This window comes from Podarcis muralis, chromosome 4 (assembly GCF_964188315.1).
Source record: "Podarcis muralis chromosome 4, rPodMur119.hap1.1, whole genome shotgun sequence".
Lineage (NCBI taxonomy): Eukaryota > Metazoa > Chordata > Lepidosauria > Squamata > Lacertidae > Podarcis > Podarcis muralis.
Window position 1 is genome coordinate 30,419,155 of NC_135658.1, and position 21,129 is coordinate 30,440,283.

The 21,129-nt window shown below is 46.5% G+C and overlaps 1 protein-coding gene across 2 annotated transcripts in view; it reads right to left on the bottom strand.

Annotated features, from left to right (window-relative positions):
- Nucleotides 1-19,832, bottom strand: part of LOC114595813 (galactosylgalactosylxylosylprotein 3-beta-glucuronosyltransferase 1-like) — a 60,499-nt gene extending 40,667 nt beyond the window's left edge. For both annotated transcript variants that reach the window (XM_077927154.1, XM_028726530.2), the window contains exon 1: nt 19,021-19,832. The gene's annotated coding sequence lies outside the window, so the exon portion shown is untranslated. The remainder of the gene's footprint in view (nt 1-19,020) is intronic.
- Nucleotides 19,833-21,129: the final 1,297 nt, after the last annotated feature.

The window sequence follows — 21,129 nt, forward strand, 5'->3', positions numbered from 1 at the left end:
TACCTTCCTGCCACAGCAGTACCTATTTATCTACTTGCACTGGCCTGCTTTTGAACTGCTAGGTTGGCAGGAGCTGGGACAGAGCAATGGGAGCTCACCCCGTTGCTGACCTTCTGATCAGCAAGCCTGAGAGGCTCAGTGGTTTAGACCACAGTGCCACCCGCATAATAATAATAATAGTAATAATTATAATAATAATGTACTGGGTATACTCTTTCATCCTGAATCTTTTAGCCTCCCATCCTGTTGGTTACAGTGGCTTATTGATTTCTAACAAGGCACCCCTGTTCCAACCTTCGTTTTCATCTCCTATAGCACTCAGTGGATTCATGATCACCCTTTGTTTTATTTGAGGTTTTTTTTTTTAAAAAAAAGAATAGCACATATAATATACTGGGGCCAAAATGTCATGCACACTTAACTGGGAGAAAGACCTATGAACTTATATCAAAGTAAATATGCAGAAGTTGTTTGCATAGGACTTGCCACTGATGTACTTTCCCTACCTGTTGCCCCGTTCTTTTGCCTTTCTGCATCCACCAGGTTGTTCCAGCGCTGGATACAGGTCCCTATCAAGTGCTGTCCTAGGCAGCCACCTAGTGGAAAGGCCATCCTGGTCCTGATGCAAATGGCTAATTAGGCTGTATTCAGAAACACCACTGCGAAAAGGCATGTAGCACTAAGCCAACCACAAACCTGGGAAAGCACCACTTGTAAGGCGGAAGAAAGTCCAGATGTTTCAAATGAGATTTATTGTAGTCCTGTCACAGGTTGGATCAAATCATTTCTCAGGGGCACTATAAATATACAACTAGTATATGCCCTAAGAATGGGATCATAAAATGTAGGATATAATGCACTCTCATAGTCCTTCCACTAAATCAAACAAAATTATCAAGTTCCTTTAAATGTTTTCCCCCTCTCTTACACACATATATCAAAAACCCAAATGTCTAAAAATTAGACAACTCTCAAACATGAGAACCACCTAAATGGAGCCTAAAACCTGTTTAAAATTACATGCAATGCTGCCTGAACAGCAAATGCAAAAGAATAAACTAAATATTTAAACAGTAATTTTCATCAAATGCAAGGAACATAACAGCAAATCCTGATGCAAGACGCTTCCAAAATGTTGTGTGTGTGTGTGTGATACCAAGAACCATTGTCTATGTAGCCAAGTGCTACTAATGAACTCAGGGAATATGTGTGAGCACAGCTTTCATATCCTAAGTCTGTTTGTAGGGGACTTACTTTTATTTCACAGCCAGTCACACTCTGCTCCAGAGAGGATGGTTGTACATGTTGTTGCTTGGAGCTTAAAAGCCTGATCTCGTGCTGCTGCCACCAGCGCAACTGACAGAGAATGCTTCCTATGCGCATTCAAGCAAACCCACCCTGCAATCAGTGAAAAGATAATAGCCGAACTGGATGGATGATATGGGCCGGAGTATAAATGCATATCAAAGCCCATAGGCATCTGAATGGCCACTGTGAGAACAGATTGCTGGACTAGATAGATGGGAGTTCATGACATACAAGTTTCCATGCGTGGTGTATGTACAGTAGTTCCTTAAGATGAAATCACCTGCTTAAGAACACACAGGCGACTAAGGCCAGCTGTCGCATGCCTTGTATCTACTACAGCTTACATGCTGGGGCACAGGGGCAAAAAAAAAGCAAGCAGTCTCTTGTTAAAAGTTGCTGGACAGAGAGGCTGAAAACCTGCATTTTCCATAGCAGCAGGGGAGCACAAAACCCACGTTCAAGACATTGGTTGTCTTTAGAGCAGGATTGAGAAACATGGGGCCCTTCAGGCGCATGTGGACCCCAACTCCCAACTGCCCCACCTAGCATGGGCAGGGATGATGGGAGGTGCAACACCTGGAGGGTGTCCTCTGCTTCAGAGGAGTATACCATGTTGAATCACGATCCTTCTCCTGGTGTCGCCGGTTTATATGTGGATTGTGCAAACTTTTGTAATAGATCCAATAACTGTGGGTTGCTTCGGGGTAGGGGATGGGGAGACCCAAAAATAAAGAGGCAATACATTTAATTAGGATCAAGTAAAATGTCACAGTGCAGCTGGCAGGCTTTTGTGTTCCCCTGATATTCAGACTGGATCAGTGTTCGGAACTCCCATTGTTCTAGGCCAGTGTTTCCCAACCGGTGTTCCGCGGCACACTAGTGTGCCGCGAGATGTTGCCTGGTGTGCCACGGGAAAAATTAAAAAATTCGAAAGATATCCGGAGAGGCGGCCTTCAGGCGAGTTTTAATTTTAATTTTCCTTCTCCCACTTAATGCCCCACGCTCGCCCGAGCAGCTTGCAGTCCTCGGTAACCACGGCGACCCGAGGGAGGGGAGGGAACAGGGAAGTCGAGGGCGGCGGCGAGCCGCGATGACGTCAGTGGGCCGTGCCGCCTCGCCCTGGCACGGTGTGAGAGCCCCGGCTAGTGGCGCGAGCTTCGGAATAAGTGGGATCCGCGTGCGCGAGACCGAGATCGCGGATAAGGAGCTCAGCCCTGGGCAGGAGGAAGCGGGGCCGCGCGTGCGGGCCACATCCCCACAGAGAGCGAGCCTCCCCCGGCCCACCACTCCGGGCAGGTCCACTTGCATGAGGGGGCGGCGATGGCGACGGCCGGCAGCTTGCCTGCAATGCCATCCCTCGAGCAGGCAGGAGACGGAGACCTTTCCCCTTCGAGGAAGTCACCTAACAATGTTAACAAAAGTGGAACTAATATAGTTAGGATTTATGTTTATTTGTTTGTTTATTTGTTTTTTGATGTTTGTTATAAATTTGGAAAATCAATCAAATTTTTGGGGGAAAACCAACAACTCTTGGGGTGCAAAGTAGGACCAGTAAAGGGTATGGCCTGGGGAGAGGGCCAGATAGAGAGGTCTGAAGGGCTGCTTCTGGCCCCCAGGCCTGAGGTTCCCCACGCCCATGCTACAGGTTACCATAGGTGTCAGCAGAGGCACCCGCAAACTATGCAGTCATCCTGCAAATTATTTGACTCATGATAAAATTCAGCAGAAAAGCCTCAAGCTCATTGAAGGACCTGGGCTCCAGCTACAGGCAAGTATTGAACCCACCTTTCATCCATAGTCCATCCAAGCCCATTGCAGATGCTTCAAAGATGCATTGCCTGTCATTCATTGCAGACAGGACAAGTGGCAGCCTTGAGCCAAGATGAATGAGGGATGGACTCCAGCTGCAGAATTCACATGTGGATCTAAAGCTTATCCGCTGCCTGGACAGGTGGGGCTAATGTAAACAACATATTTTATTTTTGTTTTATTTATTAGATTTAAATACAGCCCTTGAGCATAAGATCTCAGGGTGGTTCACAGGATAAAATACAGGATATAAAACATACTGCTTAGTAGTAGTCGTGGGAGTAGGGCCACTAGCTGCAGAACTTGCAAAAGTTTCCAAACTACTGTTAAAAACATTGATGAATCTTGTGGCACCTTACATAGCAGCCAACATATTATGGCACTAGCTTTCATTGAGTGTTTACATCTTTTCCTCTCTATCCATGCATACCTGCCAACTTCGGGTAGCACTTAATTTATCTGATGAAGTGGGTTTTTGCCCGCAAAGGCATATACCACAGTTAATCTACTGAGTGCCAAAGAAATCTTTATTGTTTACTTGCTGCAGTTGACTACCATAGCTACTGCCCTTCTGGAAGTTAGGCTCCTTGAATCCCATTCATTGTTTGGGGTTGGACAAGGTAGAACATATCAGGTAGAACAGATTCATTAGGCCCCTTCACATTTTATTTATTTTTCAGCCTCATGTCCTCCATTCATAATATAAGTTTAGATCTCGAGTTTAAAGGATGCAAGAATGCAGGGTCTGGGTTTGGAATTGATATTGCCAATTGAAAATCTAATTCCACGGTTCAGGGGCCTCCTTGGAGAGGAGTTGGAAGTAAAGTTAGTGGCAAAAGCACATTGCAGATTCTGCCTGGCGCACTCGGCGCTTGTGCCTTGATTGGATGTGCAAGCCTGCACTTTCCCATCAGCACCAATTGTTACTGTCTGAATTATTAACAGTACATCACGGCAATCAAATCCTTCCAAATCAATGATCAAGATTCATTTATTTGTATTTAGTCATCGGACCATCACAAAACAAAAGTTTAACAAGGTAACATCAATGAAAGATAACTCGGCCCCAAACAAAACTACATGCAGCATAAACAAACTTAAAATGCCTAATTCCTCTGGCAGATCACAGCATATCGCTTTCTGACATTCTCACAAATTGAAAGTGAACAAAATCTTTGAATGTTGCTCACATCCCTCAACTTCCCTCATCTCCACTTTTGCTGCATTTTAGTTTGCTCCTTTGCTGTTATAGGGGTGTGTGTTGAATTGATATGAACTAAAAACAACATTTGATTATATATAAATATGCACATATGCATAGTGACAAAAGTTCATAAATCTTCATCCATAGCCACAAATGATCCAGAGAGAAACCACATCTCTCCAACAGAGCAGGAAAATTATCAACCAATAGGTTTGGGAGGCAAAAAGCCACAATTTCTATATATTTGGGCATACATATATCCCAGCAATATCAATGCTGCATACATAAACCTTTTTTAAACAAACAAACAAACAAACACCTCCAATGAGGGAGAGTCTACCACCTTCTGAGGTAGTCCGTTCTATGGTTGAACAGTTCCTACCTCCAGAAAGTTCTTCCTGATGTTTAATTAGAATCTCCTTTGTTGTTATTTGAATAACAAGATCCATTGATTTGGGTCCTACCCTCTGGAACAGCAGAAAAAAGCTTGCTCCATCTTCCGTGTGGCAGTCCTTCAGATATTTGAAGATGGCTTTCAGATCACCTTTCAGCCTCCTCTTCAAGTGTTTGTATGGATTTCACGACAGCTAATGTGTGGTGAACTTTCTATGCAATGGCCCCCTTCGCCAACCTGGTGCCCTCCATACATTTTGGGCTGTTAAGTCCCATCAGCCCCAACCAGCACAGGACAGCACCAGGCACGGTGAAGGGTGCCACAGAAATTTCTCAACCCTTCCCCAGCTCTGCTTCTCTGCCATGCAAGCATATGGAATTGTTCGCAACTCTTCTGCTTGAACAGAATCACATAAGCTTAAGGGGAAGCCTGGGCATATTTTTGGTTGTAATTCAAGGAGCAGAGCCTCTGCCAGTCCGGAAGCAGCAGGATCCGATTCTGCTCACAGGAACACAGAGAAATATCATGTATGGGAAATGAGAACAGTCAACATGTTCCTAGGTGTTCTAGTTTCAAAGCAGTGATTTACCAAGCTGACTTGCACTGCAAGCTTCCAGTGTTCCATGCCGGAAGAGAACGCAGGATTTGTGGTTGAGGAAACTGAACTCCACAAAGAAGATCCATGATTCACTGAGGAGTCACACAGAGTGTGATATATATCTAGTACACCCCGGTCCCTTTTCAAATGCACAAAATGTTGGATGGCAATCTGGATCCTGTTCTAGAGTGGACTTACAGAGGCTGGCCTTGGGCAAATCATTACTCCTCAACCTTGGCTTCCCATCAATAAAACGGGAAGGAAAACTGCTATGAATTTGTGGTGGGTGGGTGGGTGTTAAACTGTATGCCAGACTCTTCTAACCCTTGGATCCAGCAAGTATGAAAAGCTAATCAAGCCTTCTCATTCTGGGAAATAGCCAAACTAGCTTGCTGGTGAGGCGATGGGCAAATGGGACAGAAAAAGCCACAGCTGAGAGCAGAGCTGGGTCCGGGCTGTGAGCTAGAATCAGCAAGCTGGAGCAACATTTGAGAGCAACTCTTGATTCTGTTTGAATCCAGGGCTGCAACTATGGGAGAAACAATACCTTTTTGGGGTGTTGATGCTGTGAACCCCTCCATCCATCCAGGGGTCCTTTACCTTTTTACCTTATACAATGGCCCCCAATATTTACCTGGTTTACACGAACAAATATCTGAATGGGGAAAGCCATCTCCCCTGAACTGGGAAGCAAACTTAAGTGTGTTCTTGACACTGCTAGTGATTTAGCCATAGAAATACTACCTTGGTCTGTTTTTGGTAGGAAAAAGGAAGCATCAGGAGTGAAGGGACAAAAAGAGGAAAGTGAGGCAGGATGGCGGAAGATGCACAATGGTCACAGGTTCGATCCCAGGCGTCTCCATGTAGGTCTGCGAGCTTCTCCTGTCTGGACCCCTGGACAGCTCTCCATAATAGTGAAAACTGACTCTGCATAGTGGCCTGACTCTGCATAAGGCACCTCCTTGTGGGAAAGCAGAGATGGATTACGGGGGAGAGGTGAAAAGGGGAAGGGGGCTGAGTGCGAGAGAAGAAGAAAATAAAAGGAGCGTGGTCTAAGAAAAATAAAAGTGGGGATAAACAGTCGGCTGAGCCTCTGCAGTTTCTCCAAAGGCAAATTAACTTTTCTTTCAGGCTCTCGCCTTAAAATTGCAAAGAATGTAGCAGCACAACATCAGCTCTCCGATTTATTAATTCCATCCTATCCTACAAGGCCGCCAAACAAAAGCATCTGTGTTTCCTCTGGAGGAGAGGATGAAGGGGCTCATTCATGGTGGAGGTGGGGAGAGCAGCAGCAGATAGAGGAGAGCCATCCCTGCCTCATTCCTCGCTCCTTTTCACCTTTGTGCGGATTTGGGGAAGGGGGAGAGAGAGAGCGAGAGATGGGGAGGGGGATTGCACATGGAGATGAAAAGCAACAAAAAGGGGGTACAATGTTACGGAACAGAGGAGAACAAGATCAGATGGAGCTTGAAAAAGTCTAGGCAAGCTGCTCAGCAAGAGCACTGGCATTTCAGCCCTCCCTCAACCCTGCAAAAGAGCCATCTTAAGCCTATGTGGCTCCTGTTATTTTCCTTTAGAAAGCAACTGTTCTTCTGCTGAGGCCATTTGATGTGCCTTAAAAGTCTACTGGAGCATCTGCTGTGCATGCAGAAGGTCCCAAGTTCAACCCCTGGCATCTCCAGGTAGAAACCTTGGTGTGAAATCCTAGACAGCTGCTGCCAGACAGTGCAGGCCAAACTGAGCTTGATGGACCAGAACTGAAGTAGAATTGATTTATTACGGTCGCAGTCTGGAAATGAGCTTGATGGACCAATCAATGGTCTGATGTAGAATCATAGAGCTGTAGGGGAATCCAACCCCCTGCAAGGCAGGAATCTCAGCGAAAGCATCCATAAGAGATGACCATCCAGCCTCTGCTTAAAAACCTCCAAGGCAGTCCACAACCTTTCTGTCAGAAAGTTTTTCTTTATGTTTAGTCAGAATCTCCTTTCTTGTAACTAGAAGCCATTGTTTTGAATCCTACCCTCCAGAGAAGAAGAAGAAGAAGAGGAGGAGGAGGAGGAGGAGGAGGAGGAGGAGGAGGAGGAGGAGGAGGAGTTTGGATTTGATATCCCGCTTTATTACTACCCAAAGGAGTCTCAAAGTGGCTAACATTCTCCTTTCCCTCCCTCCCCCACAACAAACACTCTGTGAGGTGAGTGAGGCTGAGAGTCTTCAAAGAAGTGTGACTGGGCCAAGGTCACCCAGCAGCTGCATGTGGAGGAGTGGGGAAGCGAACCCAGTTCACCAGATTACGAGTCTACCGCTCTTAACCACTACACCACACTGGCTTGTTCCCTCTTTCATGTGACAGCCCTTGAGATATTTGAAAATGGCTATCATATATCCTGCCAGTCTCCTCTTTTCCAGGCTAAACATCACCATCATCATCATCGTCATTATTAATATACCGCCCTATACCTGGGGGTCTCAAGGCAGTTCACAGAATAAAATCAAGATATAAACATACCCAACTCCCTCAACCGTTCCCCATAAGGCTTGGTTTCCAAACCCTTGACCATCTTGCTCGCCCTCCTCTGCACACGATCCAGCTTGTTAACTGGTTTAAAGCCATTTATAATTTACAGATGCCTCCCCCCCTACTATGTTTTTGAAACCCCAGGCCATGGTTTCTCAAATACAGCCACACAGGGGACGATGGGGTATAGTCCCAAGGTCACTACGTTAAGTTTGGAGCCACATAGTGTGACTCTCCTTGCTCCCACCAGCGACCACTGCAGGAGGAGGCGAGAATCCCCTGTTTCCCTCACCCTGTGAGCTCCTGACATTCGCTGTAATATGCTGCCATGTTGAAATTTCTTTGGCTGTGGGGCACGCCACAGATTAAATCTTGAAGGTGTTCAACTGTGAACCAAAGTATAGGGAACGTGCACCTGCAGGTGACTTTGTAAAGAAAGTTAAGGACAACCACAACGATAGCATTTATGCAGTGATGCGCTCAAAGGGCAGGTGAGACCAAGGAGTGGGGAAGCTCTCAAAATACAAGGGCATTGCTTTCCGTGCTGATTATTTCTGAGTTGTCAATTGCTTTCAAATAAAGTGGCGTTCTTCCCCGATTCCTTCCCGCGGCCCCTCCTGCCCCCCACCCCCGGCAACTCATCACACTCCTGCCTTGAAGCCTCTTGGAAACAGGCTACCAATTCTCTGAGTGCCAGACAGAAGGAATTTCCCGGCTGATTGATTTCTGGCTTGAAGTAGCCAGCAATTGTGAAGTCTCATCCTAGGAAAGCAGCCAAACTGGGGGAGTCTGTAGATGGGATGGCATCCAAAACCGTGGAGTGGGGAGGCTGGGGCAGCTGGGCGGGGGCATACGGAATGGCGTCAGGAGACGGAGACCTTTCTGCCTTATGCACGGAGAATAAACAAGGAGAAAAACGTATTAAACAACAGGGGGACGTCCGTCGTTAAAGCAGAAACAAGTCTTTAAATTAAGCCGGGCACTTTGCTGAACCTTGGGAATTTGCACATGCTTAACCAGGACAAGTTGGGAGCCAATGGATATTGCTGCACACCTTGCACGCTGGCCTCAATGGACTATCTGATATACCGCGAACAGCAGCAGCCCCTTCTCCTCCACCTTTCCAGTCAATGGAATCTGTGTTCGATTGTTTTTAAGGCATCCGTTGCACTACTGTTAATAGGAGCTAACAGGGTTCTACATCGGTCAGACCACCTTTGATTGAGACGAAATCAGACCTACAGTCTGAAGGCAGGCAACACAACATCACTCCCCACAAGCTAAGCAAGCCAGAGTCTGGCTAGTGCTTGGATGGGGGACTGCCTGGGAACCATGTATATGCTGGGTCCCTCTGGGCTGTCACTAATTCTCATTAAGGGTTCAAGAGTATCCTGTAAGTTTAAGTTTGCACCATTACCCCTCATTCCTCACCCCTCATGCTCTCCCAGCTGAAACAGGGATGTGCTTAGATCAGTTTCCTACATAGATCTTGGACTTGCTACTTCTTTCTTTAAAAAACGAAATGAAAAACTTATATGGTGACCCTGAAATTGTTACCAGTGTGACTATGGCTGCTCAGTCATTTCATCTTGTTTAGGGAAGTTTTTAATGTTTTATCTTGTTTTTAATATTCTGTTGTGAGCCGCCCAGAGTGGTTGGGGAAACCCAGCCAGATGGGTGGGGTATAAATAATAAATTTATTATTATTATTATTATTATTATTATTATTATTATTAGTGAATTAAAGCACTTCCTCACCCTGGCAAAACAGACCCGCTTTTTAACAAGAAACTGACCCCTCTTTTTTTTGAGATTAGGAAAGTGACAGGGAAATGCATTGTGTGGGATGAACAAATAATCAACGGGGAAGAGGATGAACACTCAGAAGCAAATGAAGAGGCTCGCTCATTGTCACAAACGAAGCAGAACAAATGTCCAATGAAGACTGGGCACAACGCAAGCATATCAGGATGAATGCACAATAAATAGGTCAACTGGAGGAACCCACTCTCTTGAGTTCCAAAATAGGGGGGAAATAGCATATGCATGCAGGGAATAAATAAAATGAAATCCCACTTAAACACACACACACACACACACACACACAACTTCAGCATTTGTAAACATTATCAAATAAGTCACACATGAGACCATGCTCTACTAGACCATGTTTGTTTATCCAGAATTATTATCATCCCCTGCTATGCATACCCAGCATCACTAACATGGATTTGAAGCCATGCCAGTTTCACATTACACAGGGAGACGGAGAAAGCCATCTCTGGGGCCAAGCAGCACTGATATAGGAAAGAAGACCATCATTTGCTTGGCCCCATGTAGGTCTGCTTTACAGACATTGCCACCTCACTGAGAAAAACCAAACCAGCTGAAAGGAGATCCTGCACACTGCAAGGACCATGCATGAAAGCAATTAAAATGGTGGTGGGAAGTCAATATGACACTGTGCTCCCAGAATTCTTCAGAAGTCCCTTGACACACACACCCCGACCTCTTCTGCTTCAGCCTCCGAATCTGAACTGCTCCCTGTCACAGGCTCTTCCTGCTCACTAAACCCTGCTGTCACTTTGGTATCTAGCATCTCTTCCCAATCTTCCCCCTCTGATCTATCCTCAGTGTCCCATCACCAATCCCTGGGCTCTGAGCCTTCCACCTCTGGGATTTCCCTTGGGGGTTCCCAGTGCTATTTTTCTAGAAAAAGAGGTGCTGGAACTCACACTGAAAACCTCCCTTGTTCTCTTGGAATGGCAACGGCGCCCACCTGGGAGACCCTGGGGGTTCTCTTGGGGGGTTCCCTTGGGGGTTCCCCAGCTAGCGCTTCCTACTAGTCATTATCGCCCAGCCAGCCCCCAACACCAACCCTCACTACTCCCTACAGCCGTGTAAGGAAAGGGCACAGTGGTTTGGCGAGTTGTAAGGGGAGGGCTGACGAGGTCTAAGTCGGTGGGTGGGTGGGTAGGTGAGCAATACAAGCAGGGTGACAACCCTTAATTCTGCACAAAACTGGAGAAACTAGAAACTGAGAGAACCAAAAATTGACAGATTCATCCATCCCTACTTTGAGCACATATTAGCGAGGGCCCACTCACCAGAGAAGCATAATATGATCTTTTCACAGTAGAACTGTAGTGCGTCTATCCAAAGTCAGTGATGGGCTGGCAGCACTTCCCCCAAACAAAACTGCTTTTGCTTTTCTTAACATACTGTAATATGTAGCCACATAAACATGGCAACGCTGCATCATTACGACCAGCCTTACCAGGTTTGCATCAAGTGTTTAAATTTTATGAATGCTCATTTCTCCTTTTTATTACATTGCTTCACTTAGCAAGCAGAGAGCTACCAGAGCTGTGGCCATTGATGCAAAATACCTGGGACAACTGAAAGCACACCGGCTCAGAACAGTTTAGCCCGGCCTTTGTATTCCAGCCAGGTTCGTAAAACAATGCCTCCAACAGGCTTCACAGCTGATTGCAGTGTCCTTTCAAAGGAGCAAAGGGCAGCGCAAATTATACACTGAACCGTCGGATTCAGCTGCATCCAATTGTTTTTGCTCTTGAGCTACAGGAAACCTGTTGCATCTGTCGGTGTTCTGAGCACCGAGATATAATGAATTATGCTTCATTTCTTCACGGAATGAGGCAGCCCCCCAAAATGGCTAAACCTGCATTATTTTCACGGCGACACTGATTTTCATTCACCCCCTTCAATGACATGAGGTGCTATTTCTCAGTGAATAAATTGTGTTTAATTGCAAGACATCCACTTTTTAGATAATGCTCATTTCTCCTACGTGCTTTTAACCATTACCCCAACTCCCCCCAAAAGCTCTTTTCAGTTCTCAATAGAATCTCATAGAATCATAGAGTTGGAAGGAACCCTGAGGATCATCTAGTCCAGGCATGGCCAAAACTGGCCCTCCAGATGTTTTGGGACTACAGTTCCCATCATCCCCTGACCACTGGTCCTGCTAGCTAGGGATGATGGGAGTTGTAGGCCCAAAACATCTGGAGGGCCAAGTTTGGCCATTCTAGTCCAACCACCTGCAATGCAGGATTATGCAGCTGTGCCTTACAGGGATTGAACCTGCAACCTTGACATTGCCAGCACCATGCTCTACCAACTGAGCTATTCTGTGAGGAAGTATCTTTTCACTGGTGGCCATAGGCTTAAATCCACCACCACCAGTTTAATCAACAGTTGTTTCCCATTTATAAAGATATAAAAAGTAGTTGTTTCCCATTTGAAAATATGTAATTTTATGAATGACCACACAGGGCCATTCCAGAGTCGCTTCTGCTCCATGGTCTGCTTCCTCTTAGGGTCAATGTGTTCCATCTGCTTTCTGCACTTCACACACTTAGATAGAGGGATAGAGGGAACTGCTTGAACTGCAGGGCAGTGAGATGGGTGGGGTACAAATAAAATTATTATTACATTACATCATCATCATCATCATCATCATCATCATCATTAGGTAAAGGGACCCCTGACCATTAGGTCCAGTCGTGGCCGACTATGGGGTTGCGGCGCTCATCTCGCTTTATTGGCCAGGGGAGCCAGCGTACAGCTTCCGGGTCATGCAGCCAGCATGACTAAGCCGCTTCTGGCGAACCAGAGCAGTGCATGGAAATGCCGTTTACCTTCCCGCCGGAGCGGTACCTATTTATCTACTTGCACTCTGACGTGCTTTCAAACTGCTAGGTTGGCAGGAGCTGGGACCAAGCAACGGGAGCTCACCCCGTCGCGGGGATTCGAACCGCTGACCTTCTGATCGGCAAGCCCTAGGCTCTGTGGTTTAACCCACAGCGCCACCTGCATCCCACATTATTATTATTAATTATTATTATTATATATTTGAACCCAGGCCTCCCAGGTCCTAGTCTTGACACTCTAACCACTACACCAAACTGACAACAGGGAGACTTCAGCAAAGCTATTTCTGTGATAACTCCTTTGCTCTCTGGCTCTCTGGTGTCTTGGACACTGAAGGTGGTTCCAGATGGGTGAGGAATGTCAGGAATCTGCCGTATACTGAGTGAAGTCACTGGTCCAGGACTATCTACACTGACTGACAGCAGATTTCAGGCAGGCTTCTCTCTCTCAGAACTTCTGCATGTAAAAGAAGATGCTTCACCAATAAGCTGCAGCTGTTCCCAGGTGGGTGCTCACTTTGGGATCCCTGCTCCCTGTGCAAGCAGGTTTTTGAGGTCCACATGACATTACGGGCTTCAAAACGCCAGCCCACATATTTCCCATCTTTAGAATCTTGTGAATTAAAAAAAAACCTGTTGCCAGCGCTCCATCTACACTATTAAACCCCCATGTGGAAGCCTGAAATGGAACCATCCCTGAGGGCAAAGGGCCATGGGCCATGTAGCTTCATAGCAGGCACAAGTAGCATATATGAGTACCAGGCGTTGTAGAAATGACATGGCCCAGGTCCCCCTGTGAAGAGGGTGCTGTTGTTGAGGAGAAACAGCATTTTGCAGGGTTCCTGGTGCCTGGAACTTTGCTATTTCAGCGAGAGAAAGAAGGATTTACAGGCTGCCATAGAGACCTCCCGTTGCCGCCATCAGGTGAGTTTCAAAGAAAGTGAAGGTAAGAAAAGGAAAAGGCTGGTCATTTTACCTGCTTAGCTGTGTTTGTACATGTTTGTATTTTATACTCGGTGGCTGGTGGCTGATGCAAATAAATATCTATCTACAAATAGGGAAGGGTTTCAGAGGCTTCTCAGAATTTGAGTTTTCAGGGGACCATGGTTGAATTTGGACCCTGGTGGCTCCTGATTATGTCACTGAGAGCATCACACAGTCCAAATTTCAGAGCAGGCTCTGCATAATACATTTTTTTAAAAAACAGAAAATAAAATTACAAAGAAAGCGTTGTAAAGATTACGAGGAAAGAACATAGATTAAACACCACACAAAAGCTACAATTTAAACTAGTCTGCAAAGCTAACTTCCTTATCGCTACAATTTTTCATTGAGACAATGGAGTTCCAGACATCTTAAGTTTTTTTTTTATAAAAAAAGTATGAAATCATTCCTCCTATCTGAAAACCCGAAGACTCCTTGTATAAAGCAAATCGTTGGGGACTAGCCGTCCAACATCTTTTTATAGGATTTTCAAACAAGTTATTAAATGCTTTCACTAGTGCCCCCTCCTTTTTAAATCTATCTTGCTAGGACTTTCGAAAATCTAGTACAAATAATTATTGCCAAAGTCAACATAAAGAACACTTGCTTCTGTTTCTCCGCTGCGACACAACATTTCACGAATTTCAATACATTTTCTGATTCTGGGGGTGAGGATGGAATCATTTGCATTAGCCAAAGTGAAATGAGCTCATTAATAACACATAGCACCGACAGAATGCATTTGAAGCACATAACCATCATATTACATCAGCCCTGTAACATATTCCTCATGTGTGTCTGTGCACACTTGTGTATGCTATGGGCACCAACCGAGTTTGGCCTTGGGAGAGACCTGAATGAGATCACAGTTCTGCCACTTACATTACACAAATGCCATGGGATTTACAACGCATCCCTCTTCCAAACAAAAATTCAGACTCGCTGCATGCAAAATTCAGCACCCCTTCTCATCTTGCTCCAATGTCCGTCGTGTCCACCCTATGTGACATTTTTGTGCAAATGTGATATGCTGCTTCCCCTTACATCAAAAGTGGCTGCCTATTCCTGCCCCCCCTTCAGCAATGCTCTCTCTAAAAGCATCTAGAATATCACACTTCTCTGGGCAACCGTTGCTCAAAAAGTGGAAATGATTCATTAATGGATATTCAGCGTGTTGGTACTTTTGATTGGCTCTGGCATACAGCATGCTTTTAATTCTGTATCAATAGACTTTCAAAACACACAATATAGAGTTTTAATTGCTGCAGGGTTCCCTCCTCCTCCTCCCACTGGCCTTTTATTCAGTGCAGAGTTAAGTGCACTGAAAGTGATGCTAAGAGGCTGCTGGTGCTCCTGCGAGACAAGCATGGCAATCATACTCTGCGTGCTTCTGACCCCCCTGCAGGGGGACTCACAGCTCTCGCTCAATGAACAGCGTTTAGGTACAGAGTGTGCCACATACATAGCCAATCCTATATTCAAGTTACGCCAGCTGCATGAGGATGGCAGTCACTACTAAATTCCTGTTGCACAAGTGGGAAAAGGCATTACGCCGGCAGGTGATCCGAGTTCTATGCAATTCACGCTAGTTGCTGATCAGCAATTCGTTTCCAGGTTCAACAGGAAGGTGCTGGGGTTAGTCTTTTAAATCTCTTAACAGCTTGGATTCCTTAGGAACCACCATTTTCTGTATGTTCTACACCTCATGAGCCATCATCATCTGGGGGCCTGTTCCAATTCCCTCCATCTCAGTAGCCAAGGGTTGGGATTTGTGTTGTGGGATTTGTGTTGAGCGAAGTCAATCATGCCCTATCACTACACTGTGCTGGGTGATCACTGAAGACGCTGCTGCTTTTATTTTTAAAAGGTTTTTAGTTAAATGGCTGATTTTTGCTGCATCAGCTCCATGTCACCTTTGTGCAGCTGGAATTTGTTAAACAGGTTGGATACTGCTAACTTTTTAATTTAAATGTCCATTGTTGTATTTCAGGGACTATGCTTGTTTCATTCTGTTTTTTTTATTACAGTTTCTTGAGTCTTTTTGGAGAGATTACAAGTGTGTGTGTGTGTGTGTGTGTAAATTTATACTGTGACTGCAACACTACTGCAAATCACAGAATCAGAGTCGGAAGGGACCATAAGGGTCATCTAGTCCAACCCCCTGCAATGCAGCAAACTTTTGCCCTGCATGGGGCTCAAAGCCATGACCCCGAGATTAAGCGTCTCATGTTCTACCGACTGAGCTATCCAGATCAAAACACAAAGCACAAATTTCATATTTAAGGTATGGGGCTACATTGCTGTCCCCTCATGCCTAGACACACATGGTGAAATACGTGGACACTCTGGCAATGGGAAACTTGGGGAAAAGCACTTAGGGCATTGCACTTGCCAATCAGGACTAACACTCCCCTCTCCCCTCCTGCTGCAATCTCAATAATTATCTCCCAGCAGCTGTGAAAAACATGCATGCTAAATACAGCAGTGCAAGTAATGCCCAGGTTGTTGACTTTGGATGCAAATCCCTCCAGAAGCAAATGCAACTCTTGCAGGGGTGACACTGGTTCCTGATCCTGCACCAGAGGACACAGCACATGTACGTAGCTAGGACTTGGAAGCTTTCTACACACAAGACACAGTTGGATGTGCATTCAGCTCATTCGAAGGTTGGTACCCCAGTCCTAACCTCAGCTTGCACCATCCTTTGCTCTCAGGCTCCTCTCCTCTCTCCCTCTGCTACACAATGGCCTACAACTTGCACCTCCAATACTTTCTGCAGTTCTAGTTCTATCCCCTACCTTGACTTGTAATGCTCCCTTCTTCTCCAGAGGCCGATTCACACATTACACAGCAAGAAATGAGCCAACAGAAAAGCCCTGATCACAATCCCGTCTCATAGACCCAGCAAGACCCATGTTAGGCACATTCACACTTTATCCTTTTAGGTGTGCCCCCAAACAAGTAATGTGTGAAGACACTCATAGCCTCTATAGCAGGTGTGCCCAACGTGGCATCCTTCAGACGTTGGCCTCCAAATTCCATCAGCCTCAGCCGGCTTAGTCAGAGATCATGGGAATTGGAGTCTGGCCACATTTGGAGGACACCATGTTGTCTACATCTGTAGATCAGGCCTGGGCACGACAGCCAACATCTGCTTCTAACTGGCAGAGAGATTTTACTCTTCTTCTTCTTTTGCTTCCTGCTCCACAGCATGCCTCTCTTATATCCGCTGCCTTGGCAAGAAGATTTTACAGGACGAGAGCCGGGTAGTGGATGTGTTTGTAACCCATGACACAAATGCTGTATCTCAGGGCAAAGTCAGACAGCCGGGCACCATGTTGAAAGGGGCATTTTCTCCACCTCCTTGTGCTGCTGGCAGGTTTTTTAAAAAACGGTGTGGCAGAATATACAGGAAGCTTTCCCGGCTGGTCACTTGAACTAAATTTATGGTCACCACTGGCGACCAGGCAGCCATATTTCTGAGCTCTTGTCTAGTGAAATCGGCCATTGCCAGGCACTCTCAAGCTACTTACTCCTCTACCTCTTCCAGTCTTTGGCTCCCATTCCTTGGCTCTGCTTCTCCCCTTAATCCTGATTGCCATTTCAGTTCTATTCCCCCCCCCCCCCAGCTGTCCCCTAGCACCTTCCATCACTTTGTAATAGCCTCAAATAAAACAGGCTGGCAGCCCCTCAACTTCCTCCAGGCACATCACGGTCCTGAATTTCAATAGCCACTTCAGGTTAGCTTGATCAAAATGCAATTGTCCCCCCCCCCTCCACCAGCCCACGTATATAATCAGGGCTGCAATGGCCTCTTCTCCATGGTCCCTGTTCTAAGCCAAGCATAGTTGCGTGTGAGAGAGTATGCTAGATTGCTAAGGCTGTTTTGGACTGTAGAAGCAGATCAGGCTATACAAAAAGCACGAAAGTCCTACACTTTCTCCAGTGGAGATATGATCCTTCACTTTCTCTTTGGACTGAGGGCAAGATTCATATGATCAAATCTGGATCAAAAACTGTCTCCCCTTGTTTTTTAAATCTATGTACCAGGGAGATATTCAGCAGATACGTCTTATCTATCACTGCAACACCGTGACAGAAGTTGTACCTGCACAACTTCCCCTTGGAATACAGATTTCCAAGGCGCAAGAGCACCTTTCAGATATTAGTAGCCTGCCATTTATCCTCAGACATTGTAACTCGGCTCAGCACAGATGTGGGACGCCTGCCGTCCGGAGCACATCTATTAAACCTTCTCCTGCATCACATCGGTACAGAACTTACACGACTGTAGGTCTTCACTGCCATTGCATGCACTGTACGTTGATCAATTTGAGCTGCATCTCATCAAGGGCTTTGCTGTGGGATCTCTTTAATGTCACAGCTCGGCACGGGAACACGCCGATCCCCACGAGCGGACCCCGAGTGCTCACCTCTCGCCAGTATGCAACTACAATTTGCCCAGGGTCCCTCTTGCACCTGATTATGGCTTCCAAGTCAGAGAGCGAGGATGCTGAGCTCATGCCTCTCATTTGGGTAATTAGACCTTGTTTGCACCTGAGTGCTTTAGAGTGGCACGGAAAGTGAAGCTGTTACCCTCATCAGATTCATCCTCCCTTAAACAATAATTACATCCTAGAAAAGGAAGAAGATGCATCCTAAATAGAAACAAGCACGGCAAGGGCAAAGGAGGAAAAAAAGAGATAATATTTTCTTCCACTTAACGTTCTAAAAGTGGTCCAATCTTCTGAATCTTGGATTAATGCCTCTTGCCAAGTTGTCATACTTAAGACTTTTTAAAAACATCCTGGAACCTTTTTCTTTTGTTAAAGTACCGCGACTCCCCCTCCCCCCCTTTGTGTGTGACTCCTTTTGTTTAATCCAAACAAAAGAGGAAGATTTGATTGGGAATTGGAGAATGCAGTGGGTCCTTGCATGCCCATCTCTGCCGCTGCTTTCTTATCCTTAGGTGAGCACCTGCAATTTGCAACAGCACATCTGTTCCCCCCCTCTTCCAAACGTAGTTAAACACAGGTGACATTTCAGGTAAAGATGATGGGAGGGTTAAATAATGGATTGGATAATATCCTCTAGGATTCTTTCACCGGAGCGTTAAATATGGGAGGGATGTAGAAAAATGCATTATTCCATCCCTTGTAAAAACATCCCCACATCTCTCCGTCTCTCTTAAATCCATCAAATTTGCTGAGGATGAGAAAATATTCGTACCTAAGGAGAAGGGTGTTATTCGAGCCATTCTATATCTTAAAATTCATGGCAATTGTTTGCTTCGCTTAGCACCTTTTAAAGTTAACTGTGTCCAGTAGAGACGGGACTCTCTAATAAAAAGAAGGGGGGAAAGTGGGCAATGTCAAGGGTGTTTAGTCTTAAAACATTGTCCCCCGAGAGAGAGAGACTCTCCTGCCCCCCACTCAATATTTATTTATTTTATTTAAAAGAAGAAGAATACGGTGAAGATCTCTCTGTTCATGGCACAGATCTATTCCTCTCCATGCGGTTTTTTGTTTTTACCTGAGGAAATAAATGCGTCGTCTTGTTTCGCGGGTAAGTTGCGACGAGGATCTCCAAGATCACCCGGGCGAGGGTCTCCGGCGGGATCTCCCGGCGCTTAAAGGCGACCGCGGCACCCTGCTCCAGGATGTGAAAGGAGGCGGGCAGGCGAGCAGGCAGGCAGGCGTCCGTCCGGCTGCAAGGCTACAGGTCTGCCGGCTGCGGCTGCAGCACGTGCCCCAGTGGCGGCGGCGGCGTCTTGCGCGCGATCCAACTCCGGGCCGCCGCCTCCTCCTCCTCCTCCTGGCCAAGCCTCCCGCCGACTGGAGCGCAGCCGCTTCGCCGGGCGCCCTTACAAAGCAGCGCCGCTCGGCGCACCTCGAAGCTTGCGGCTCTGGGTGGAAGGAGGCGAGGAGGAGGAGGAGGGTTTGCTTTTAAGGCCCCCTCGGCGGAGGAGACGCCGAGCAGCGGCCCACATCCCGGCGCGCCACCTTAAGAGGAGGGAAAGCGGGCTGAGAGCGAGAAGGGCGACCCGGGAGGAAAACGGCACGCGCGCCTTGGTCCCGTCTGGTGCAGAAGGGCTCGCTTGCTCGGCAAGCAGGCAGCTTGGAAGAGCGGCTGCCTCATCTTTCTCCGACACGCCGCCTTTTTAATCCCCAGGGGGTGCGGGGGTGCGCCGGAGCGGAAACCCCTACGCGATTTCATTCCATAGGCCGCCGCCGCCGGGTTCTTCTGTTCCCACGATCGCTAACCCGGGTTGGAAAACGAAAAAGCTACGCACATACTCGCATGCGGGGAAAGACGGGGGCTGTGACTGTGAGGAGACCGGGGAGACGCTGGCTGGTGGGAAAGCTCCCCAACCCCCAATGACCACGGTTTAATGATGCGGATGGCATGCGCAAAGAAGCGTGTTGAGGGAGGGGCGCTTCCTCATGGGGGTTTGGGGTTGCAAACGGGTCGGCTTTAGAAAGGGTGAATCTGGATTACATTGGGTGCGAGCGGGCTGACAGGTTGATGGCAACGCGGTGCTGTGGACGCTGCAAAGAAACTTGCAGGCGCTGATCCCAGGACAGGCAATCTTATAGAAGGGACCTGATAAATAGAAAGCGGCTTTGGGTGTTTTGGGAACCAAGTGTTGAGAGCGGAGGAGAAAATGCAGGAGAAAGCCATGTTGAAAGGACTCCGAGCTTAGCAAGGCAGCTCTGCCCTTTGCAAGGGAACACCTGTATGTATTGCACCTGCGTGTCCCATGACAAACGTGCAGCGAGTGGGGGGAATATACTGGTCTGTGCTTTCTAGGAAACGGTAGGCCATTCATGGTTAGTAGATGTGTGTGTCCAGTAGGGGTGGAGGGGAGAGGGGAGAAAACTGAGTCTCATTCAAAGGTGTGTCCATCTTATTTGCACTTTTGGAAACAAGGCATGAGCCAAAAACACAACCATCCTTTGAAATTTGCACTTCTCTGAATTCTGCAATGCAGTTCTCCTGCCAAGCAATGTGTACAAAAATGCATATACTAGGGTGAAGTGTCCAAAAAAAGTGCATATAATGCAAAAATGCATTGGATCAGGGGAAAAATGGCTTACAAAAATGTGTATATTAGGCAGCACTGCACATTTTTTTTAAAAAAAGGAGACATTTGCACTAAAACACTGTTGAGTATCATAAGCATTTGAAACAAAAATTTGCAAACTGATGTCAAAATGTGGAGAACTGAACTTAAGACTGGAAAAATGAAAAACTGAAATTGGCAGAATCGCCCATCCCTCCTATCCAGGGAGCTTGAAGACATATGTATTGCTCCCTAATGAGGAAGGGTTGCAACAATTGAAAGGCTTTTTTCAGCTTAGAAAAAAGAGGGATGATGTGATAGAGATTATACAAGCATGCATAGTGTGAAGAAAGCATATAGATAATATTTTTCTCCCTCTCACATGATTGGGGTCATTCAGTGAACCCGAACGTTGGAGGATTCAAGGCAGGTCAAAGAAAGCCCTCCTCTCAGTACAGCACGCAGTTAAACTGTGGAACTCTCTAAGATAAGATGTGATGATTGCCATCAACTTGAATGGCTTTAAAGGAAGACTAGGCAAATTGAGAACAAGGCTGCCAGTGGCTATTCATTAGGAT